Source organism: Dasypus novemcinctus, chromosome 8 (genome assembly GCF_030445035.2).
Source record: "Dasypus novemcinctus isolate mDasNov1 chromosome 8, mDasNov1.1.hap2, whole genome shotgun sequence".
In the NCBI taxonomy this organism is placed as follows: domain Eukaryota; kingdom Metazoa; phylum Chordata; class Mammalia; order Cingulata; family Dasypodidae; genus Dasypus; species Dasypus novemcinctus.
Window position 1 is genome coordinate 101635411 of NC_080680.1, and position 14556 is coordinate 101649966.

Genomic DNA, 14556 nt, shown 5'->3' on the forward strand with positions numbered 1-14556 from the left:
TGTATTACATTACATTACACAACTTGCTTGACCTCTCCTCTATGGCTGGGAATGTTTGCTGTTTCCATGTCTTGCCTTATTATGAATACACCAATGTCAGTTCAAAGACAGAAGGGCAGCATGATTAAGAGTCAGACTTGGGTTGAATACTGTTGACTTTGAAAGAGTCCCTTATCCATATCAGAGCTAAGCACCTTTATCAAGATTATAATAGTACCAATTTTTTTGACATTTTGTGAGTATTTGACAAGAATCCATATTTATGATAAATATTATGAGTCCTCAAAATACGCTAGGCCATAGTCTGCTGTGGGTAGAGCAAAGGAATAAAACAAAGTCCCTGCTCCATGGAGCTTAAATTCTAGTAGGGGTAAGAGATTATATAAGTATAAAAGAAAAAATACATGTAATGTCCGATGAAAGTAAGTATTTATGAGCAAACCTCTGTGTTCTCTATTTTCAGATCACTAATATCCAAGTCATCCTTCAGATTTCAGTTCAAATGTCACTTCCCCAGGGAAACTCTTTTTTGTAACCTCAGCTGGGTTAAATCCCTTTAGATTTAAGCTTTTTCAAAGATATCACTATTGTGCGTTACATTTATTTCTGAGATTATTTATTTCATTCATGCCCCTTTCTCCACTAGACTATACATGGAATAATGTCAGAAACCAGGACTATTTATGGTTACATTGTATCTCCAGGCCTATTGGTATAGTGCCTTGCAGAGTATATATACTCTAATAATCATTCTTTGAGTAAATGAACTTGAAGGATGATAGAAATGAATAAAGTCAGTTTTTATTAGGGAAAAAAATCTTCTCAGTTTCCTCTTTTAGGACTCTACCACCTCTAGCCACCATAAAATCCAGTTCTGTGTTTGTTCACAAATGCCCTCCTCAATGCAATGCCAGTAACCAGGCAAAAATCAAAGAGTGCAATCCAGCAAGGAAAGATCAAGATTATTTTTAATCAGCACCAAAAATGATAAGAACACATCTAGGGAGGGTTTCATCTTCATTTGTTTTATTAAAAACCTGCAGGTAGGATCTCACTAACTGCCACAGTAAATAATGCCTCAGATAGTGGGTTTCCTGAGGCCTCTAGAGATATCCAGAAACTGTAAGCAGAGCAGACAGCTCAGGAATTCAGCACCCTGTCAATGGGCCTTACTTTGAAATTTATCCTTTCCCAGTGTAACGGAGTTAGACTCATTTACAGGTTCTCTCTACCTGGGAGAGAACCTTTAGCTCCTTTTACTTGAACCTATAATTAGCACTATACTTAATAAATATGTGTCCCAGAGACTAAATCCTTTGATCTGTCCATGTGCCAGTTGGACCCTGAATTTCAGTAGAGGTGCATCACATACTCACCAATTCTTTGGACTCACTCAGGACAATTAACAAGGAGGTAAATGATGGACAACAGCCATCCCAAGGAACAGAGAGTGTTTGCAACTGCAAGCAAGATATTTCCATCCATCTGCCCTATGGGATCTAAGCTCCCTCTCATTTAGAAGCAGAGTGGACATCACCATCCCAGAATCCTCAAGATTGGAGAATGAACAATAAACTAAAGTTGACTTATTATTTTTTTACTATAAGCTTATTATTATTCTAGCAATGGAAGATATAAAGGCAGTGGCCACCAGAGGTTCTGAGGGATGGGAGAGGGAAGATTAGGTTTAATATGGGGGTATTTTCAGGACATTGGAATTGTCCTGCATGACACTGCAGGGGCAGATAAAGGTCATTGTATATTTTGTCATAACCTACAAAATCGTGCAGGACAAAGTGCAAACTGTAATGTAGACTGTAATCCATCACTAGTAGCAAACCTTCAATACATGTTCATCAATTTTAACAAATGTACCACACTAATGAGGGATGTTGTTAATGTGGGAAATTGTGGGAGGGGGAGGGAGTGGAGCATGTGGAAATCCCTTATATTTTTATGTAACATTTATGTAATCTAAATCTTCTTTAAAAAAATTTTTTTTTTTAATTTAGAAAGTCCAAAAAAACAAAAAAACAAAAACAGAGGCAGGAATTGAACTTGGTGGGAAAAAACAAAAACACTGCAGGTAAAGATTAGTTCCCTGTTCTTCTGTGAAGGAATTCTTTCACACAGCAATGATTTATGATTTACTGGACAGTGTTTAACTGAATGTTGTCCAGTAGCAAAAGATACTTACCACAGAAATGCTCACTAGTGTTAATGAAATTGAATTCCTGACAACAGTCACACTCATAGTTGAGTTTGGATAGCAAATGATATATATCAGTTCTAGAAGAAGGACACAATGGTTGAGCAGGTAGGGTGCATGGCTTGTGCATGTGAATGTGTATATATAATGATATGTGTATGGGTCCTGGGGACATGGATATGGTAGGTTTATTCCTGTTTGTGACTAGGTAGATGTGCATATATGGATCTGTGTAAGATTGCAGAAATTAATGCATGAATATATGAATGGGTATGGATTAATACAGCTATTATTTTGATTTCCCCCCAAATTCCATTCAAAGAGGAAGAAATTAGGGGAGCCTGATGAGGAAGAGAATAGATTTCTATTCACTTCCATTTCCTACCATAGCAGTTCTGTACAGTTTTAAATGGCTTTGTATATTTTTATTAGCAACCAAAAAATAAAGAAAAAATTTAAAAGTCAATATTTTATTTCCTGTTATTGATGGATTTTAAGAAAATCAAGTACCTGATTTGAGAGAAATGTGCTGCTACTTAAATATCCCCACAATCCTTCTTATGTCTGATATACATTTGCAGAATAAAAAGCTCTTGACCAAACAATTCTCTTCCATTATTGATTAGATTATTTTTTAATTAAAGGCAAATAAACATGTTTCTAGAGAAAGTTAGGAAAATAAAACCCAACTGAATAGACACTGGGATGCTAAATACCAGAAAATTAAGGAAGCAGACGACTCCCTGCCCATTGGCCCTGCTCAGCAGAATGCAAATCAGGAAGTTTCCTAATCTAAGGCATTGCTCTTAATTTTACATCTAGATGGGTGTGCTTTTGCAGCTCCAGATGCATTTGCAAAATTAAAAGCATAATTTATCTCCAAAAGGCAATATTCCATCAGCCTCATGACTTAGTCCTGATGAAATACTGGCTCTAAACAATTCTGCTTAGTTTGGCTCAGCTCACGAACAGCAGAGGGGCAATAATCTCCAATATCCTGGCATTATGAAGATGACAACCCCTCTCCCTCCTCTGAACAAATATTGGTGAGTAATTGAATCAGACTCACTCCTCCACCCACCATCATTAGCCAAGTGATTCAAAATATATGAACTGCCAGGACAGGCAGTGAGGTAGGGCCCTGTCATTGGTAGTCACCAATGAACCAGGTGTTTTACCTTGTCCTGAAAAAGAAGATAGTGTTGCTGTGAGGACAATCATGGATAGGTTTCAGGTGAAGTAACATTTGAGCGGAGGTTAGGTAAAACGAGTAAAGCTCTGTGAACTCCAACATAAAGCACAGGAGTGGAACTATCATGTACCAGGAAGGGAGTATGTCCATATCTGAATCAAAAGTTACAAATGCAAGACTAGAGCTGGAAGCTGATAATGTATGGCAGTCAGAAACTTGCCAAAGAGAACTTAGAGCAGATAATATCTTGTTTTGGCCGTGTCTTCTTTGAATCTTCCTCACCATTAACCCTAAAGTCCCACAATATGGGATGCAATACTGACTAATGTACTTCAGTCATAAGCACAGCAAGGGATCAACTTGTATTTGCATATTATTTGTTGCTTTGGTTTATTATTGTTATTTTGTTGTTACAAGGACTCTTGGCAAATACTAAGGAAAGAGGGTATAAGGCATTTATCAAAGGGCATAAAATAAGTTGAGAAACAGCCAAACTTAGAAGACAGATTAGTGTATGTCCAAGAGACTTAAATCTTTGGGCTGTCCATGTACCAGTTGGGTCCTGAATCTCAACAGAGTTGCAAAATCTACTCTCCAGTTCACTGGACTCACCCCGGACTACTAACAAGGAGATGATGATGGACAACGAGTATCTCAAGGAACAAAGCAAGATAGTCCCATCGACCTGCCGCTGGGATCTAAGCCCCCTCTCAATTAGAGGCAGAGCGGGCATTACTGCTTCAGAATACTCAGGATTTGAGAATGAACAATGGACTAGAGTAGACTTACTTTTATTCTACTGTAGGCTTATTGTGATTCTAACAATGGAAGAACTTTTATCATTGATGTGGAGGCAGTAGCAACTGGAGGTGCTGAGAGGAGGGAAAGGGAAAAATAGGTGTAATGTGTGGGCATTTTTTGGACTTTGGAATTGTCCTGAATGATGTTGCAGTGACAGATACAGCCATTATACTATGTATCTTGTTATTACTTACAAAAATATGTAAGACAGAGTGTAAACTATAATGTAAACTACAATCCACATTTAGAGGCAATGCTCCAAAATGTGTTTGTCAATTGTAACAAATGCACCATACTAATGAAGGATTTGTGATGTGGGAAAAAGTGGCAGGGCTAGAGAGCAGAATATATGAGAATCCCCTATATTTTTATGTAACATTTATGTTATCTAAGTATCTTTTAAAAAAAATTAAAAAGCATAATAAAAAAAAATAGATAACTGAATATACATATAGCTACTCTCTCAAATACTTACTGTTTAATCAGGAGTGAATCCCATGTTGAATGTGGCTGTAAATTTAAAAAAAGCAGCAGGAGTATACATTAAGGGATTGTAGATGAGGTTCACTCTGTGTTTCAACTTAAAAGTTTTCCTAGGGGTGAAACTTTTATAATATTTGCTGAGAATCAATCAATTCAGGCAAAAGTGATCACAAATGCTGTTTTAGGATGGTAGGATGATCTTTATTTAACACAAAATATTGTTGTTGATGTCTGTATATTACTTTCAAAATAAAATTTAGTGAAGCAGACATGGCTCAAGTGATGGGAGCTTCAGCTAACCATATAGGAAGACCTGGGTTCAATCCCTGGGGCCTCCTGGTGGAAATAAAGAAGAGAAAGAGTGCCTGTGTGGCAAGCCAGTGCCCGTGAGGGTGCCCATGTTCCGAGCCAGGGCCCCACACAAGTGAGTCACACAGCAAGATGATGATGCATCAAAAGAGAGACAAGGGGAGAGTCAAGGTGAAGTGCAGCAGAAACCAGGAACTGATGTGACACAATTGACAGGGAACCTCTCTCCCTATCAGAGATCTCCAGGATCCAATCCCAAGGAATCCTAGAGTAGAGAAAAGGAGAAGAGAAGACAACACAGACAGCAAAATGCAAGGTGGAAGGAGGGGAAGTGGGGAGGAATAAATTTTAAAAAATAATAATAAATAAAATTTTAAAAAAAAACAACAATGATGCCAATAAAGCCCCACAGAATTCAAGAACCAACTGGGGAACAGATTGTTGAGATTGTTTTATGAGTCTGGGCTGTTTTTTTTTTCCTTTATTCTCCACTTTGTTTGCCATTATTTTAAAGTGAATATGAAAAATATGAGGTCTCCATATAACCCCCAACCCCTCTACCCCATTCCTCCCACATCAACAACCTCTTCCATCATCGTGGCACATTCACTGCACCTGGTGAATACATCTTGGAGTGCTGCTGCACCACATGGGCAGTGGTCTACATTGTAGTCTACACTCTCCCCCAGTCCATCCAGGTGGCCATGGCAGGCTACACGATGTCCAGCATCTGTCCCTGCAGCACCATCCAGGACAACTCCAAATCCTAAAAATGCCCCCACATCATATCTCTTCTCTCTCCCTACCATCAGCAGCTACCGTGGCCACTTTCTCCACATCAATATTACAATTTCTTCCCTTACTAACCGTAATAGTTCCCCAGCAGAACATCAGTAAGTCCAATCTAATCCATACTCTATCCTTCCATCCTGTGGACCCTGGGATGGTTATGTCCAGTCCCCCTCTACATCAAGAGGGGGCATAGATTCCACATGGATGATGGATGCAATTCTCCTGCTTGCAGTTGTAGGCACTCTTGGCTCTTTGGTGTGGTGGTTGATCTTCTTCACCTCCCTGTTAGCTGGCCAGGGTAAGTCCAAGCAACCAGAGAGTAGGAGTTGCAAGTCTGCTGAGGCTCAGGGCCTGGCTGTCACATGACATAACATTTAAAAGAAAAGAAAAAAACAAAACAAAAACTAATAGGTAGTATATGGGGAAAGAATACACGTAATATAAACTATGGACAATAATAGTACTGTTTCAATACTCTTTCATCAATTGTAACAACGTAACAACTGTTAAAAAATAGTACAATTACAAAAAAGTGCTATTACCAGTTGTAACAAGTGTTCCACAGCTATGCAAGGTGTTAGTGGTGGAGTGGTGTATGGGAATTCTGTATTTTATTCATGATTGGTCTGTAAACCCACAACTTGTCTAATAAAAACAAAAATTTAAGGGGAAAAAAAAAAGAAGTCCTTAAGGAAATCTAGTGTATCTTAATGACGCAAAAATACCTTTAAAAGAATTTCTGCTTTGGGGTGTTTTTCCCAAACTATTGAACATACCTAAACTCTCACTAGAAATACTTGTTACTATCTAAAATATTACATATTAAATATAAGTATTTTAGATTATCTCTAAAAAATAAATAAATAAATAAAGTGAATATGAATATGAGGCTGTGTCTTCTTAGTGACACATGCATTCCCCCATTTTCCAAAGGTCTGAAAGCGAATGCATAACCACAGAACAAAACTATTCATTGCCAAAACGTCTGATAAAGGCAGCAAATTTCCAATAGCAAGGACTACCCATCTTGACTTACTTGAGGAAGAGTATCTGTATGTAAGTGTTTCATCTTTGGAAGGGTTATCTTGCATGAACTCCCTTAAAGCAAATATAAACTCATGGCAACGTGGTGTTACTTCTTGGGATAGATCACCTGAATATCCACCTTCGCTGCAAGACCTAAAGTATGAAGCTTATACTTGATCCCTACCCAATACATATGACATAAGTTGGACTTTTTTTTTAGTACAAACTAGATATTAAATTCCTTATTTCTCCTCTAGCTTTCCCCCAAATTAATTTAGTTCAGTATTTCAAAGTCAGGGTTCCATGTCCACATGTATTTCAATCTATCTGCAACTAACAGTCTGAGCTAACCATGAGCCAGATCTGAAAGCTGAATAAGACAGAAGTAGCAGGCAGATACTCTGAGTTCTCAGGGCCAGAAGTCACGTGCAATAACGTAATCTACGGGAGAAATAAAGGCAGGCTGACAAGGCTCAGAGTCATTGAGAAGCAGGAGCAGGGATATAGGTTCAAACAAAGAGGCTTGTCAGGTACTGAGGCAGAGAGTATGATTACTACTCAAATTTCAGACCAAGGGTGGCCTTGACTGCCAAAAGCAATGATCGAATTTCTTTGGTCAGATGGGAGGAAAATCATGGTCTGAAGGTGTGGTCATGTGTGTGTTCGTGTGTGTATGTAATCCATTATGATTTGGGACTCAGGCCTAACTTGCACTATGACATAAAGCCGGATAGGACACGTGCACAGAGATTTTTACCTAGGAACCATAAAGGCACACCGTGCACGAAGGGTATTGGTTAGACAAAGGATATCTTGTGGTTAAAATTTCAGGTACATGAATGTGACCTCTCTGGTTCAAATCCCAGCAGTACTCATCGTTAATTGTGTGAAAATGAGAAAGACATTTAATATTTCTTGATTTTAGTTACTTTATAACTATAAAGGGGATTATATTAACTAGCACAGGTCACCTGCCATAAAATTAGACATTGGCTCAAACACACAATAAAAGTTTATCCTCATTTTTATAACAAATTTGTGTTTTGTTTCTGGTCAACTGACAGTTCACCTCCAGTCAGTGACTCAGTAACCCAGGACCCTTTGATCTCATGACTGCACCGCACTCTAGCACCTCATAATCATTTGCAACCACCCAGTAGAAGTGGTGAAAAGAGCATGGAGAACGTTATCCAGCTTCCGAAAAGCCTTGGCCTAGAAATAGTGCACATCACTTCTGCTCATATCACTGTCAGTAGTTGGTCACATGATTACAAAAAGATGCAAAGGGATCTGGGAAATGTAAACTCTGATAGAAACACTGTTTTCCAGGTAGAGATCTATATTGTACTTGGTTGCTTGATGACCATCCAATGTTATCAAGTCCTCATCCCTGGAAACTGTAAATTGTACCATATAAGGAAAAGGGTTCTTACAGATGTGATTAGGTTAAGGATCTTGACCTGGGGAGTCTATCCTGCATTATCCAGGTGCACCCCAAATCCAGTCACAAGTATCCTGAAGAGACGGGTAGATTAAGATTTAGTACTCACAGAATAGGAAAAGTAATGTGACCATGGAGGCAAATATTGGAGTGGGGTATCAAGTCAAGGAATGCCAGCAGCCACCAGAAGATGGAAGAGGTAAAGAAAAGATTCTCCCATTGGACCTCTGGAGGCAGAGTGGCCCTGTCTACACCAATAACTTGACTTCAGTTTCTGGCCTCCATATCTCTGAGAGAATGTTGTTTTAAGCCACCGACTTCGTGGTAGTTTTTTTTTTTACAGCATCCACAGGAATCTAATACATATACCACACAAGAGAAGAACATATTTGGTTGGGCAGCTGGTTATTTATGCCACAAGGATGATAATCCCTACTTCAATGCAGGAGTAAATTAGATAATTGGTGTAAACAATGTAGCATGGTAAGAATTCAATTTGCAATACAGGTAACTTGTTAAATATAAATAAACTCCTACAGTTCACAAGTGATTTAAAAATGGATAAAAGTGCCTCATCACACTCATATTCTGATATATATTTCTTGGGTATAAGAGGAAAGGTGGAATTACAGCACTCTGTAATTGGCCAAATGCCCATAAGAGCTTTTAGCATATGGGTACATCATCAGTAATGGGTGGCAAGGAGAAAAAAATAAATAAAAACAACTTTGAGAATTGCTGATCTAAATGAAATATGTGCAAATCAGTAAAAACTAAGTAAGCCACTGGCTAGGAAAATGCTTGATGAATTCAAAGGTGTGAGGTTGCCCTTTCTACTTCCTTTATTCCTACTCCTCTCCTCTTTCCTTTTCATTTTATTTAAAAAAAAAACATGAGTGAATCTATGAGGACATCGGGAGAATAATAAAATTGAGAATAATATTGTTAAAGAGAGGGAGAGAAGTTAAAATTCCTTTTAGTCACTCTGTTCTTTATTTGTAATGTTTAGAATAGCAAACTAGGGATATATTGGAAACAGTTTCCTCAAGTGAAGATCTGTACTATGTGTGGGTCCTACTTATCTCTTCTTATCTTTTCTCATGTGCACTCTCACAGATCAGTCCTATTTATTCCTCTCAAGTCTAGCATGCCATCAGAAACCTTCCTGGAACATCTGTCTAAATGCGTATTTTTTAAAATCAATATATTTTTCCCTTTGTGATCAATGAGTGAAATCTAGAACTTTTAGTAGGCGGACTTCAATTCTTCACAGTACAAAATGTCTTAGTTCTTTCATCTTTCACCTTTGGGTTTGTATGTTAAATTGTTAATTATACAAAGAAAATACTCATTTTACATATATCACTAAACTATTTTAGCTGAAGGTAATGACAATGTTATAGTTGGCTTATTTTTAAAGGTTTTAAGACCTCTTACATCACCCTCTTTCAATAACTGGAAATTTAAACTTCAATTAACAATAGTAATTATATTAAAATACAATATATTAGTTATAATTTACTGAGCCTTTACTATGAATTAGGCACTAATATAAGCATTTTATTTTTATTGCTTCATTTTATAACTTCTCCCAGCATGTAGGTTGGACAATGGTTATTACCAACATTTTAGACATGAAGAAATTAAGACTAAAGAGGTTAGGTATTTGTCCACAGCTGATGGACATGGCAGGGTCAGTGTTTCAACTGTGAATTCCCGATCTTGGAGCCCATGTTCACAACAACAGCAAAATTGTAAAGAATGGAAATTCTAGATCATCTATGGCAATCACTTTCTCTTTAGGTGTTAAAAGAGAGGCACAGAGTGGTTAAGTACTCATCTAATGTCATGCACATTTACAGGGAATTTCCCAAACAAGACCTCCACTTTCAAAATTCCTAGTTTGTTACTTTTTCATATCCTGCTGAATTTAATTCCATGTCTCAAAATATCAAACATATGGTAGCTCACACCAAGAAGATACTCACTCACCCCTAAATAAAATCTTTTCTATGAGAAATACAAATTGCATCAATGTGGACATAAGTAAGCTCTTTGTTCTAAAATTGTGTTGTTATACAAAAAAAAATTTTTTAAGTAAAAGTTAATCTTTACTGCATCCTAAAAAACCCATGGCTAGGATGTCCTGAAGGCCTAGAATATTTTCATTTGGCTACAGATTGACTGCATTATTGCATTCGTTAATCCTCTGCCTCAAGGCATTTTATCTCAGGCAATCAAACAAGGGTTCTACTGTTCATTTGACTTAATTTTATTATTCTCAAGGAATTTCAAAAAAAGAAGAGATCATAAAGGTTGACTTGGCCAAACCATTAGCAGTTATATAAATCTACCTCCAATGTCATCTCCAAATTTAGCCATTTAATCTGTTCTCATTCATTCATTCATATATAGTAATCATCTAAGGCAGACTATAACGTGAGGCATTTAATTACTAGTCTTTAAAGCTTTTACAGTATATTAGAAATAGTTCAAGTCTTTGAGTCAAACAGACTTGGATTTAAATCCAGCCTTCATTACATTTTACCAGCAAGAACTTGGACAAATTACTAAACATCTTAGATCCTTAGTTATGTTATCTGGCCTTTGGATTTGGAGGAAGTTTAAATGAGCTAATACATACTAATGGTGCCTGGAACATAGAGATTATTTAATATGAGTTATTATTATTAAAAATAAGTAAAGTTCACATGTATGTAAGCATCATTGATGTTTAAAGCAAAGAGTGCCTTAAAGAGGATGAGGTGAGTCAGAAAAAATTTTTTGAAGGAAATTTGACCTTAAGTATCTGAAATTTTAAAGGAAATGAGTTTTGTTCAATAAATTAAGATTATATGGAACTGAGACGCCTGCTTGAACATAGATGAGAACCATCACACAACATGGCAGAGTTAATAGCCACAATTCAGAAGCAATTTTTCCTGGGCTTATGTAATTTATATTCCTTTTTTCCCTTCTTTTCCATCTTGGGGTTTAGTAGGAGTTCCAGTCAGCTGTCAACTCTGAAGTATGATTTTTCCCATTTTGGTTTCGAGATATTGATGGGCAAAACATTTCCTAAACATTCTTAGCTTGAAAAATGACTCATTACTCACTCTCTCACAACTCAGAAAAAGTTGTGTAAGTTGTATGTATGGGTGTGTATGTATATGTGTGTGTAGTTATATAGGAGTTGTGTGCATGTTTTTGCTGATAAACTTGGTGAAAATTTTCACAAAAAGCATAACATGATACTTTTATGTTTGTGTCCCTGCTCATAAATAAGTCAATGTTGTGGCATTTGTGTTTGCATATACAAATATTTGTGTTTCTATGTTCGTGTATTAATCAAACATGTGTTTTTTTTCAGTGCCTCACATGAATTTCAATATGTTTACTTCATATTTCTACATCAACTTTCTGGTTAGCACTATGTCTTACACATAGAAGAAAGCTAATGAACACTTATTGAATATTGATAGATGAATGAGTCTATTTGGACACTTTGCTTGAGATACTAAAGAAAAATGATAGAATGATTAGACAAAGGTTCATCCCAAGTCAAACACATACTACATAACTAATGTAACAGGTGAAACGGTACCCGTAGAGGTGATGATACAAATGTTTAAGCAATGGAAGAAATGATATCATTGATGTGGAGGCAGTGGCCACTAGAGGTTCTGATGCCAGGGAGAGGGAAAACAGAAGTAATACAGGGCATTTTTGGGACTTGGGAATTGTCCTGAATGACATTGCAATGACAGACACAGGCCATTATATATCCTGCTATAACCTACAGAAATGTGTGGGAGAGTGTATACTACAATGTAAACTATAATCATTGCTTAGTGGCAATGCCAAAATTTGTTCATCAGTTGCAATGAATGTAGCACACTAGTGAAGGATGTTAATGGGGGTAAATATGGGTAGTGTGGGGAATGGGGCATATGGGAATCCCTAGTATTTTTTTATGTAACATTTATGTAATCTAGATATCTTTTTAAAAATAAAAATAAAAAATACATTTGAAAAAACAAATATTTAAGTCCTAACATATTTTCTGTATAGGGGGTCAGTTGTGATTGAGTTTTCATGATTTGCAGAACAAGACTGAGGCAGAAAGGTAGAATCAGTGAAAGATTTGCTAATATACTGTAAACATTATGAGAAGTCTGAGACTGGTCAAAAGCCTGATAGCATGGGATCAGGGTCAGATAGGAGTTAGAAAACATGGGTAACAGGGTGAGTTCAACCACCAATAAGATCTGTAACCTTGTAAAAGTTGCTGCAACTCTATTAAGATAGCAGTCTGAAAAACTAGGAGTTTAATTTATAAAATCTACCTGGAGCAAAAGTTGTTTTTGTTTTTGTTTTTCCCTATCAGTGTAAGCTGAACAGTTTAACATAAAAGTTGTTTGTTGTTTTGATTATTTACTGTTTCATAACAATCTACCCCAATGTTTTACGCCTAAAAAAAAATCAATTTCTCTTTCTCACCTCTGTGGGATGACTGGGCTCAGTTGGGCAGTTCTTCTACTCCATATATAAGTCTCAATTGGGTTGAAATCCCAAGATGGTTTATTCATAGAGCTGATGATTGATGCTGTCTTTTGTCCAGGAAGCTCAGCAAGAACTGTCAGTCAGTGCACTCTCACGGGGCTTATCCTTATGGCTTGGGCCTTGACCAAGACTGTTTTCTTTTTCTTGACCAATTTGCCAGCCTTACTCCTCACATGCCCCTAACCCTCCCATCCCCATCCTGACTACCTTAAAACTAATCTTGCAGCTGTGGAACTGCAGAGAAAAACACCTGGAAGTCAGGAAAAAAAAAAAAGGAAAACTGACCAGTTAATACCCTAACTCTTATATATATATATAGATATATAGATATAGATATATATATATAGATATAATACCCTAACTCTTATATATATATATAGATATATAGATATAGATATATATATATATATCTCACCCCCAATTTCCCTTTTCCCTCTCCCTCTCACCCTGGCTACCCAGGCATCTAAGACCCCTAACTGGATATTCCCTTTTCTCCTACCTGCTCTCTCCTAGCCCTTACACCCTCCAGGTGATCTAAGCACAACCTCAGTAAATCCTTCACCCCTCCTAGTGATTAACCCCCTTCTATTTTCCAGGGCTTTCCTTCTGTTCATTCTCAGACCTGAAAAAGCTAGCTGTGCTTTGTCTCCATGGATTAGAGTTCTACTCTTTCTCCACCTGCTCTTGCAGCCCCTGAATGAAGTCGTCCTTGTCTGTTTCACATTGTCCCAGGCAGTTTTTTGTTTGTTTGTTTGCTGGTTTGACAGCTCCTTACAGCCTGGCAGCTAGGGTCTAAGAAGTGGGCTTACAAAGGTAAGTATTGCAGCAGGAGGAAGTGAAGGCTGCCAGACCTGTTCAAGGCTAGACCTAAAACATATTCTATTCTACTGGCTCAAGGGTCACTGGATCAGCCTGATTCAAGAGGAAGAGGAATATATGCCAGCTCACCCTGGGGACATTTTTAAACCACTCGCTTTCTGCCCCCTGGCCCTAAATTATTTACACTCCTTTCACTTGCAGCACCCACCCAAGACCTTCAGAAGAATTATTCTATTACCTGAAATGGCTCTAAGACCAGGATTTTGTCATCTGAATGAGGTCCAAGAACAAATGAGGCCTCTTGGGTATGATAATTGTCAATTTAAAGTCTTATGAGCTAAAGAGATTCATTATCTGACTCCCACATACCCACATACTCAATAGATAATGGTGACACAGGTTCAGTAGAATCATAATTCACTCTTCCACCCAGGGTGTACTAATAAATTGTTTACCACTCAGTCCTCTGGGGATAAAGTGAACCCTGATTTGTATCATTTGCTTGTTTTAGAGTTAACACCTGCCACCATAGCCAATTTCAATTTACCAGCAAGCTCACAAACTTCCTAAAAATTTAACAATCTCCTTTTGCACTTCACTATTTCCATTGAGGTATAGAGAGTTGGGGAATAGGGGGCATATAAATTGCCCATAGCAATTCTGAAATCAAGCTGGGTACCTGTTGCCAATTGTTTTACTAGATCCCAGTTCTGAATTCTGGCAGTGGTTCCCCATGGCTCTTGAATCTACTCTCTAGGATTTTGGCCATGCCACCCTTTTTCTTTCATAAGAAATGACCCATGCTTGCAACTGATTAGTGTCCTTAGCCTGCTTCTTGCACATAGAAATTTGGAGACCCAAAATTTCATTTTAAACAGTCTCTATCTCTTTAATTTCAAGCATATGAAAGTCCTTTTAAAA